Below are 10554 nucleotides of genomic sequence, written 5' to 3' on the forward strand. Positions count from 1 at the left end.
TGGTGTGTTTGGTCTTCTGTTCTTTTATTTCATTTATCACAGTGTACATGATGTGGAGGTGCCAGTGTTGGACTGGGATGAACAAAGTCAGAAGTCACACGAAACCAGGTTATAGTCCAACAGGTTTATTTAAAATCACAAGCTTTCGGAGCGCTGCTGCTTTGGTCTGGTGAGGTGGAGGGAAGTACACAGACGCAAAATATGTAGGTGGAGAAACTTGATCTCTGTGTCAATATGCAAGATACATTACAGAAATGGGTCAGGCACTTTAAATGGTATCAGTTATGTAAACAATACTAGAAACCATTAGGTCATTAGTGTACTCTCTTCATTTTTTTTTAATTTCACCATGAAAAACATCACTAATAACTGATTAACTGGTCATTCGGACATTCCTGTTGATGGGAGCTTGTGTGCAAATTGGCTGCTACTATTCTTGCATTACAACAGTGACTATACTTCAGAAATACTCTCTTGGCTGCAAAGCACTTTGTGATGACCCGAGGATGTGGTAGATGCTACGTAAATCAAACTTCTTTCTTTCCACTTTGTAATTGGCATTGAGCAATACCTGGTTACCTAGAGAAGTGATGCTTGGTTAATATTGCCCCTTTGTGCCCATTGAATGAGATAATCAATTTAAATTCGCAATTAGGGTACTTTTGTTCTTTGGTCCATGCTTAATATGAATTGGATTGACATTGTGCTCATTAACTTGTGATGTTTAGATCATCATAATCCAGCTCCTGTTACCCCTAGGGGTAGATGTTACCCCTAATTCTTTAACTGACAGGCTTACTCATGGGTACAAGTGGCTCATGTGACAAAAGGAGAAACCACAACTATTCTTATTCTTCTGTGGGATGTGGCAATGCCAGTGTTGTTGGCCACCCCTTAGTGGCTCTTGAGAAGATTCTTCAGAGGTCAGGTAAGAGTCAATTACATGACTGTGGGTTTAGAGTTGTCTGTAGACTGGACCAGAGGAGGATGGTAGACTTCTTTCCCTGAAGGACATTAGTGGCCCAGATGGGATGTTATAACAATCTGATAGTTGTCATGGTCACCATCCACATTCCAAATTTATTGACTGAGTTCATAATCCACCTCGTGCCTTGTGGATTTGAACCCATACCCACTGAGCATTAACCTAGACATCTAGGTTAGCTGTCCAGTCACACCACCACTATATCATTAGAAAGAGGGACAATACTCCTCAAATTTTGGGTCTGATATATGAATTAAAACACTAGCTATCCTGTGAATATGAACCTGTCCTAATCAGTGTGCTGCTATTAGTTGTAGTGCTCTGATGCACATCATACCACTTCTCTTATATCCATCCTGTTTCCTGCCATGTCTCCATATCCTTTAACAATGACTGGGAAGGGTTCCAGCTTCAGAAAGAAAATTTGAAATCCGGAAGCACGATATGAGAGAATCAAATTTTTTTTTAACACCATGATTAATGCAAAGTCTGAGGTCTGAAATGAATGAAACATCCATATCCCATAGTGGATTTGCACGTTAAGATTGAATGTGAAAGGTTAAAAATATCAAAATATAAAAAGGCAAATTACTATTTGCAGATTATTTGCAGAAAGGCAGATTATTTTTTGAAGTTAGTTGGGTTGCTTTGGAAATTACAATTAATGCCTATTGCTGGTTCGAGAAGTGAATATAATACATACTGGTGTCCCCCACTATCCGAAAGTAGAGTGTTCCTGTGAAACCTTTCATAAGCCAAAATGGCGTAAATTGAAGAAGCAATTACCATTAGTTTACATGGACTAAACTTTTGGCCGTTCCCAGACCCAAAAGATAACCCACCAAATAACACACAAAACCTAAAGTAACATTAACATAGTAAAAGCAGGAATATGATAAATGATAGCCTGTACAATAAAAAATTGAGAGTTATAGAGATGTACAGCACAGAAACAGAACCTTCGGTCCAACTCTTCCATGCCAACCAGATATCCCAACCTCATTTAGTCCCATTTGCCAGTACTTGGCTCATATCCCTCCAAACCCTTCCAGATACTTTTAAATGTTGCAATTGTACTAGCTTCCACCAATTCCTCTGGCAGCTCATTCCGTGCACGCACCATCCTCTACCTGAAAAAGTTGCCCCATAAGTCCCTTTTATATCTTTCCCCCTAAATCTATGTGCCCTAGTCTGGACTCCCCTACCCCAGGGAAAAGACTGTCTATTCAATTCAACCCAAACTCTGGGTCAGACACGTGGATGACACCTTTGTAATCATTAAAAACACAGAAATAGAGAACACACACCGGATCGTCAACGCCACACTCACAGGAATCCGATTCACTAGAGAGGAAGAAAAGGACAACCAACTCCCATTCCTCAACGTGATGGTACAGAGAACATCGACCGGAGAATTCACCACAAGGGTATACAGGAAAGCCACACACACAGACCAAGTCCTAAACTACGAAAGCAACCACCCCAACACACAAAAGAAGTTGCATCAAGATACTATTCAAAAGGGCCTCAACACACTGCAGTACACCAGAACTGCAAAAAGAGGAAGAAGAACACCTCTACAATGTATTCGCCAAAAACTGATATCCGCACAATTTCATCAACAGATGCCTAAGGGAAAGACAACGGAATGAGGACATGCCGCAACCCAAAGGACTAGCCACACTACCATACATCAAGAGCATTTCCGAACTGACAGCCAGACTACTGCGACCCCTAGGACTCATAATAGCGCACAAACCAACAGCCACTCTCAGACAACAACTCACCAGAACGAAGGACCCAATACCCAGCATGAGCAAAACCAATGTAGTGTATGAAATCCCATGCAAGGACTGCACAAAACACTACATAGGACAAACAGGAAGTCAGCTAACGATCTGCATCCATGAACACCAACTAGCCACAAAACGGCACGACCAGCTATCCTTAGTAGCCACACACGCAGATGACAAGCAACATGGGTTCAACTGGGACAACACAACTATTATAGGACAAGCCAATCAGAGAACAGCCAGGGAATTCCTAGAGGCATGGCACTCATCCACAGATTCAGTCAATAAGCACATCGACCTGGACCCAATATACCGGCCACTGCAACGGACAGCTGGAACTGACAACCAGAAGCGGCAGATTCAAACCACTACAAATGCCGGAGGAAAGATCACAGAAGCGCTTCACAGGAGGCTCCCAAGCACTGAGGATGTCACCTAGACAGGGGACGAAACGTCTGCAACACAAATTTCCAGCTCGGCGAACAGAACCACAACAACACTGTCTATTTATCTTATCCATGCCCCTTATGATTTTATAAACCTGTATAAGGTCACTCCTCAGTCTTTGATGCTCCAGGGAAAATAGCCCCAGTCTATTCAGCCTCTCTCTGTAGCTCAAATCCTCCAACCCTGGCAACATCCATGTAAATCTTGTCTGAATCCTTTCAAGTTTCACAACGTTCTTCCAGTAGGAAGGTAACCAGAATTGCATGCAGTATTCCAAAAGTGGCCTAACTGGTATGTACAGTGTAGTTTTACTCACTAGAATCGGGAAGACAGCGAGCACACTGGAAGGCTAAGAGATGGTGATGATGATGGTATGTTAGGCTGAATTGTTGAAGGTTGGGGTTGTGTGAGGTACAGGAGACTGGAGTGTAGGAGAGAGAGGAAGAGGGTCATCTATTAACACTTCCGGGCAAGGTGTTTGGCGACGCCACTTTGTGCGTGCTTTTTCGTAAAAGCGAAAATCTTTTTGGTTGGCAGAAACACTACTAATGTAGGCATTTCATAAAAGCAAATTGGCGTAAAGTGAACGTTTGAAAAGCAGGGGATACCTATACTCGGGTACTGATTTGTATAGGCCAGGTAGCTGGTTCCAGTTCTGGTCTGGCCTTAAAGAAGAAATGTACATGATCTTTTATATACAACAGTCATCCATGACAGAAAAGGCCATTGTAATTCATGATATTAATTCTCCAGTTCAATAACTCCATAGTTTTAAACCTTCACGATTGCTTTTTCCTTGCCAAAATGCAGTTGGGATTCCTGTGAAAATTGCTGACGCTGTCTATTTCCACTGTGTCCTTGGACATTGTTCCACACATTCAGCATCTTCCGTATGAAGTAGTTGCTCTGCTGACCTCTTTGGCTTGGATCAGTGTCCCTCTTGGAGAGTTTGTGCCTGTTTCAAATGATAAGGCTTTTTCGAGTTTTCTTCTTCAAAATGAATTGTGTCATGGCAAAGGGAAAGAGAAAACAGTGACAGCAGTTCTCGTGTCAACTGAGGACTTAAAAGAATGATGAAAGATTCTGTTTGGATGACAGACTTAATCGAATCTAATGATCTGAGTGACTAGCTAGATAGCACTTGCTTTTTTTCTCCTGAAGTCAGTGGCCTATTAATAGCTTTACCTTGACAATGCAGAGACATTTAATAGAGGTTGTCAAAAGTATTTATATGCTTCAAATTGTAATGAGAAAAAAAGAAACAACAGATATTGTCACAAAAACCTGGGATCTGGAAAGAGAACAGCAAGGATAACATTTTGGCCAGAGGTTTGTCCCCTTCCAGCTGTCAGAGGTTGCAGGAACGTGTGGTGTTTTACACGGATTGTTTTCATCCTGCTGGAACTGTTGCCATGGTTTTGTGAGAGCAGCATGTCTGGTGACAGTAGAGGAAGGAAGAGATTTGCAATACCAGCAGTTGCGAATGTGGAAATATAAAATTTAATGAAGCCATTGTGTTCCCCAGTGAAGCCTTGGTATGAGCCACTGGCGAAGAAATTTAATGCTGTTAGCTTTAAATGTCATATTGGATTACCTCCTCATCCTTGTGGAATAATTCCTCCTGGAGAAGCTGGCATAGATGAGTGATAGCAGTCCTGTGACATCATTTGCCATCTTCAACATTGTAAGGAGGCATCGGCTATTGTGTCTACAATCGTGTGCCAATGCTTGACATGGTGCTACCCTGTACTGCTTAACTTGCTGCAGCTTCTGCTGTATTTTAAGCATTTTGCCCAGTGTTTTAGCTCATATTAAGGAAGTTAATTTTAGGCCCCCTGCACACTTAAGCTTCCCCTATCCATGAAGCCTCCTGGTCCTGGGAGCAGCATGAGATTTTGCTTTCCTCCGTAACTCTTCTCAAAGTTTGACAATTGAAACAAATTCTGCTTTGTTACTGTGACTTCCTTTGAAGTAAAAATTACATTTAGCAAACTGTAGAATCTACTGCAAAGGAGGGGGATATCGATTATTTAAAGTCTGTCTTCCTGTTAACTCTTCAACTGGAGCTATCTCTCAAATATCCTGTAACAGTGACTGGAGATAAATTTAGCGTTTGAAGAGAAAGGTCTTTCATCGAGGAGGTGCTGATCGTGTAATAACGCATAAATGTGAATAAATCCCTGCCACCTGGCCAAGTGTATCCCAGAACTTTGTGGGAGGCTAAAGAAATAATTACTGGGTCCCTTGCTGAGATGTTTGCATCATTGATAACCACGGAAGAGGTGCTGAAAGACTGGAAGGAAGCTAATGTGCCATTACTGAAGAAAGATGGTAAGGAAAAGCCAAGGACCTATAGACCAGTGAGCCTGACATCAGTGGCGGACAAGTTGTTGGAGGGATTCTGAGGCACAAGATTTACCTGTACCTGTATTTGGAAAGGCAAGGACTGATTAGGGATAATGGAATGGCATTGTGCATGGGAAATTGTGTCTCACGAACTGGATTGAGTTTATTGAAGAAATGATGAAGATTGTTGAAGCAGTGTGGTAGATGTGTATATAGAGTTTAGCAATATGTTCGAGAAGGGTCTGCATGGTAGACTGGTTAATAAGGTTAGATCACGTCAGATCCAGGGAGAGCTAGCCATTTGAATATAAAATTGGCTTGAAGGTCAGAGACAGGTGGTGGTGGAGGGTTGCTTTTGTACTGAAAACTTGTGACCAGTGGTGTGCCACAAGGATCAGTGTTAAGTCCACTGCTTTTTGTCATTTATATAAATTATTTGGATGTGAGTATGGGAGGAATGGTCAGTAAGTTCGCAGATGACACTATGGTGGTGTCATGAACAGTGAAGAGAGTTTAGCGCAGAGTACAAATGGGCTTTGATCACTTGGACCAGTAGGCTGAGGAGTGGAAAATGAAGTTTAACTTGGATAAATGTGAGGTGTTGCATTTTGGTAAGGCAAATCAGGGCAGGATGTGTAGACATAATGGTAGGATCCTGGGGAGTATGCTGAACAAAGAAACCTTGGGAGAATCTGTGGTTTCTGACAGGCCTTCTGACTGTTCTGAGAGATCAGGTATGTTTGCTCCTGCCCTGTTGGTGAGGTAACAGCTTTCAGGTGATCCACATTTGTTCAGGACTGTATCAACTACCCGAACTTTGTTCGTCACTGCACCAAACCTGCCTCAAAACAGTACAGGGCCATTTCCAACATTATGGCACTAAACTTTGTCCCCTGAATTAAATTATCTCTCTTGCTTAAAGGAGTTGGCCTTCCTGCTGCCGTTTAATCCTCATCCTCTGGAAACATCAGGTTTGATCTAGTGCGGAGTCTTCTCCCCATCAGCATCTCTGCTGGAGCTATCCCTGTTATTAATTTCACTAGGACAGATCTTTTTTGTGTCCATAGTCAGATATTGTCAGTGGTGTCCAGGAAGTTTAAAACCAAAATGGACTTTTCTAGGGAGGCACCACCGGTGGAGTTTCAAGGCATCGGTATTAGCCATTTGGCTTCCTGAATGGTTTTCTAACTTGTACTGCACGCACTAAGTAGAGTGGCCCATTGCTGAATTCTACCAGAAGCTATGGGTGGCACTGCCTTGTCATCCTTTAGTAGCCCTAGCAGGGGTTTGTGATCTGTTGTTATGACAAATTCCCATCTGTAAAAGGTACTTTTGGAATTTCCTCACACCAATGATGACCGCCAAATCTTCCTTCTTTATCTGGAGATATTTGCTTTCTGCGTCAACCGAAGGCCAGGAAGCATACACTCTTGCTATTGGGCCACCAGTGAGCCAACATTACCCCAATACCATAAGGAGAGGCATCACATGTCAGCACCACCTCTTGCTTCGGATTGTGGTGAGCTAATACCTTAGATGATAATAGCTGCCCTTTCACTTTTCTAAAGGCTACTTTGACCAAATACCGTAAGACATAGGAGCAGAAATTAGGCCATTCAGTCCATTAGGTCTGATTTCACCATTAAATCATGGCTGATAAGTGTCTCAAACCCTTTCTCCCGCTGAATCCCTGTAACCCTTGATACTCAACAACCTATCTATTCTCAGTCTTAAATATTCTCAATGACTTGGCCTCCACAGCCTTCTGATTCACCACTCTGACTGAAGAGGTTTTCTCCTTATCTCTGATCTCTTTTTAAAAGGTCTTGCCTTCACTTTAAGGCTTTGCCCTCGGGTCCTAGTCTCTCCTACCAATGGAAACATTTTCCCAATATCTATTCTGTCCAGGCCATTCAGTATTCTGTATGTTTCAATTAGATCTTCCCTCATCCTTCCAAACCCCATCGAATTTAGACCCAGAGTCTTCAAATGTTAAGCTTTTCATTCCTGGGATCATTCTCATGAACTTCCTCTGAACACGCTCCAGGGCCAATACATCCTTCCTGAGATATGGGGTCCAAACTGCACACAACACTCCAAATGTATTTCTTGGCTACGTGACCATTTCCAAGGCTGACCCTTTCTCAATACCAAGTATACAGATGCTAAGATGGAGGCCAGGTTACATATGAATTTTGCGTAGTAATTCACTAACCAAGTAAAGACCTAAACTCCGGTACAGGCATGGGAGCCAGGACACCTTTGATCACCCTCACTTTCTCTTCCAACAGGTGTAATCCACTTTTGTCAAGACTGTAACCTGAGTATGTCGCTCGAGGTGGCAGAAACACACATTTTCCCCTTTTAATTATGTATGCTGACCTAGGTGAAACATTTAAGCACCACACCCAAGTTCTCCAAGTGCTCTTTATTTGTCTATCCTGTTATTAGTATATCATCCAGATAAATGGCACCCTGGGGTAGCTGTTGTAAAATGTTCTCCATGGTCCGCTGGAAAAGGTTGCAGGCTGATGATACCCTAAATGACTGTCTTGTGTATAGATATAAACCCTTAAGGGTATTAATTGTGTACACCTAGGACTCCTCATCTGGTCGCGATTGCAGGTAGGCGTGGCTCATGTCCAGCTTTGTGAAGGACAGACCCTTCCCCAATTTTGCGTATAAGTCCTCTATGCGAGGGATTGGGTGTTTATCCAGCTGCAGGAAGGGGTTTACCATTTACTTAAAATCTCCACAAATGTAAACTCAGCAGTCAGGCTTCACAGTCGGTACGGCTTGTGCTGCCCTTTCTGCAAACTGCACTTGTTTGATGATTTCTTCACTCTTATCATTTCTGCATCTACTTTTGCCTGCAAGGCAAATGGCATTGGGTAGGCCTTGCAACATCTTGGAATTGCTTCTTGGTCAACAAGTGCTTTTGGTCCCTTTCTTAGGCCCAAGCCTTTCCTGAAAAACTGTTCTACTATGACTTCACTGAGGCAGCCATTTTTTAATTGAAAAATGTTGAGTCTTTACCAATTCCGCCCCAGTAGGCTTCAGCTCAAGACTTTTACTACCAGCAGTGTTAACTGCACCAACTGTTCCTCATAGGAGACCAGAACCAAAAGTTGTACCTGTAATCTATAATGGTTCCCCAGTATGTACTCTTAGCCTGGCTGATGTCTTGTGCAAACCTAATGGTTGGAATCCTGACTGAATCTTTTAAAGACAGATTCTGCAACCACAGATACAGCTGCGCTGGTATTCCTCCATGGAAACAGGGTAACCATTCACCAAACATTAATTTTTAGCAGTTCAAATTTGGATGTCACTAAGCAATTTAATTGTTCCAACCCACGTGTAGAGGTAGAGGGACTTGTGGGATCAGTACTCCCCTGGATACTGATCTACAAGTTTTCCTCCTCAAGTCAGGCCTTGTAGGACTCCTTTGCTGTCTTGAGTCTGCATGCAGGCAGCAGCTAGAATAGCTTGCCGGACAAGATCCTTAAGGACTTTTTAGCCTCTTGGCTAAGGCTTGGCTTTGTTGTGGGGTTTGCTGTGGATTGGCCTACATGATATGCCCTGCGTTAGGCTCTGCGATTGCCTCCACTCAAGTGGTGTTCCGCAAGCTCAGTCAGACAGGAGAGGGAATCCACTTCCATTGGGGTGTCATGTAGCTCCCATCTCCATTTACTGCATTTTCTAACAACAAAGCCAGTCGTAGTGCTTGTTTGAAGTCCAGCTGAGCTCAGCTAGCAGGTGTTTCTGTACAGTTACATCATTAATCTACATGCCAAATGGTATCTCAGCATCTGATTCAGGGTGAACCCAAAAATCACATGCCTCTGCTAGTCGTCTCAACCTCGTCAATAAACCAATGTACATTCCTCCCAGCTCTCTAACAGCTTACTAAAACCGATAGCATCTCAGACGTAGAGGAGGTTTGGAGTCATAATATTCCTTAACCTTAACCAACTCTTGGAAGATTTTAGTGTCTGGTGCCTCTGGGAACCATAAGCCCCTTATAATCCAAAATGCTGCAGGTCTGCATGCAGTCAGAAGGATTGATGCTTTTAATCTTCCCCAGTGTCATTTGCCCTGGAAAACACAAATTGCATCCTTTTCACATACTGGACTCTGTTTGCAATGGCAGGGTCAAACGAGTTAGGCTTCCCAAATAACCGCATGATGCCAGAAATGCTGACCCCAACTCCAAGATGACTGTTGCAAGCAAATATTCTTCAGGCAGGTACTGTTTTCTCCCATTGCCACCGAAATAACTTCAGAAAGGCTAGTATCCTGTCACCATGTCACTTTATTTATTTGTGTACAGTACACTGGCTGTGGCCAGCCAGCTCAGTCAGTCCCCTGAACTGAGGAGATTTTAAATTTCCTGGTTATATATATTTTCTTTTCAGTCTTGAACTGAGGAGATTGTAATCTCCTGGTTAATTTTTTTTTCCACATTACAGCATTAATTTGTGTGAAGAAAACAGAGAAATCAAAGAAAAAAAGTAACAGAGCACAGTTGGTCTATCAAGGAAAACCACCAATGCTGGGAATCTGAAATAGAAGGATACTCACTTTAAAATTTGAGGTACTCGTTTGCGAAATGGGAACTATAAGTATGTTAAAAGCTCATTGACCACAAAGCACCTCCTTTAGTGGATGGACTGGCTGTAAAAATAAAAACTACTCTGCAGTTTTGAGCATCAAGTACTCAAGTACAGTCTGCACAACAAGAGCTGAAAGGTACTTTAATTATAAGGGAATAGACTGGATGGAAAGCTCTAAGTGCACTTTGCTGTCTCAGTAAATTGATCCTCACCCTTCTTTTCTTTCCCTTTTAAAGGCAAATACATGTTCTGAGGGGATCCAGAATATAAAATACAAAGGATTCAGCGAATGAGTTTGTTGTTCTGACTATTAAGCCACTGATTGTAAACTTTGCAGTGAACGTTTCAAAAATGAGTGCTAATTATG

Source organism: Chiloscyllium plagiosum, chromosome 36 (assembly GCF_004010195.1).
Source record: "Chiloscyllium plagiosum isolate BGI_BamShark_2017 chromosome 36, ASM401019v2, whole genome shotgun sequence".
NCBI lineage: Eukaryota > Metazoa > Chordata > Chondrichthyes > Orectolobiformes > Hemiscylliidae > Chiloscyllium > Chiloscyllium plagiosum.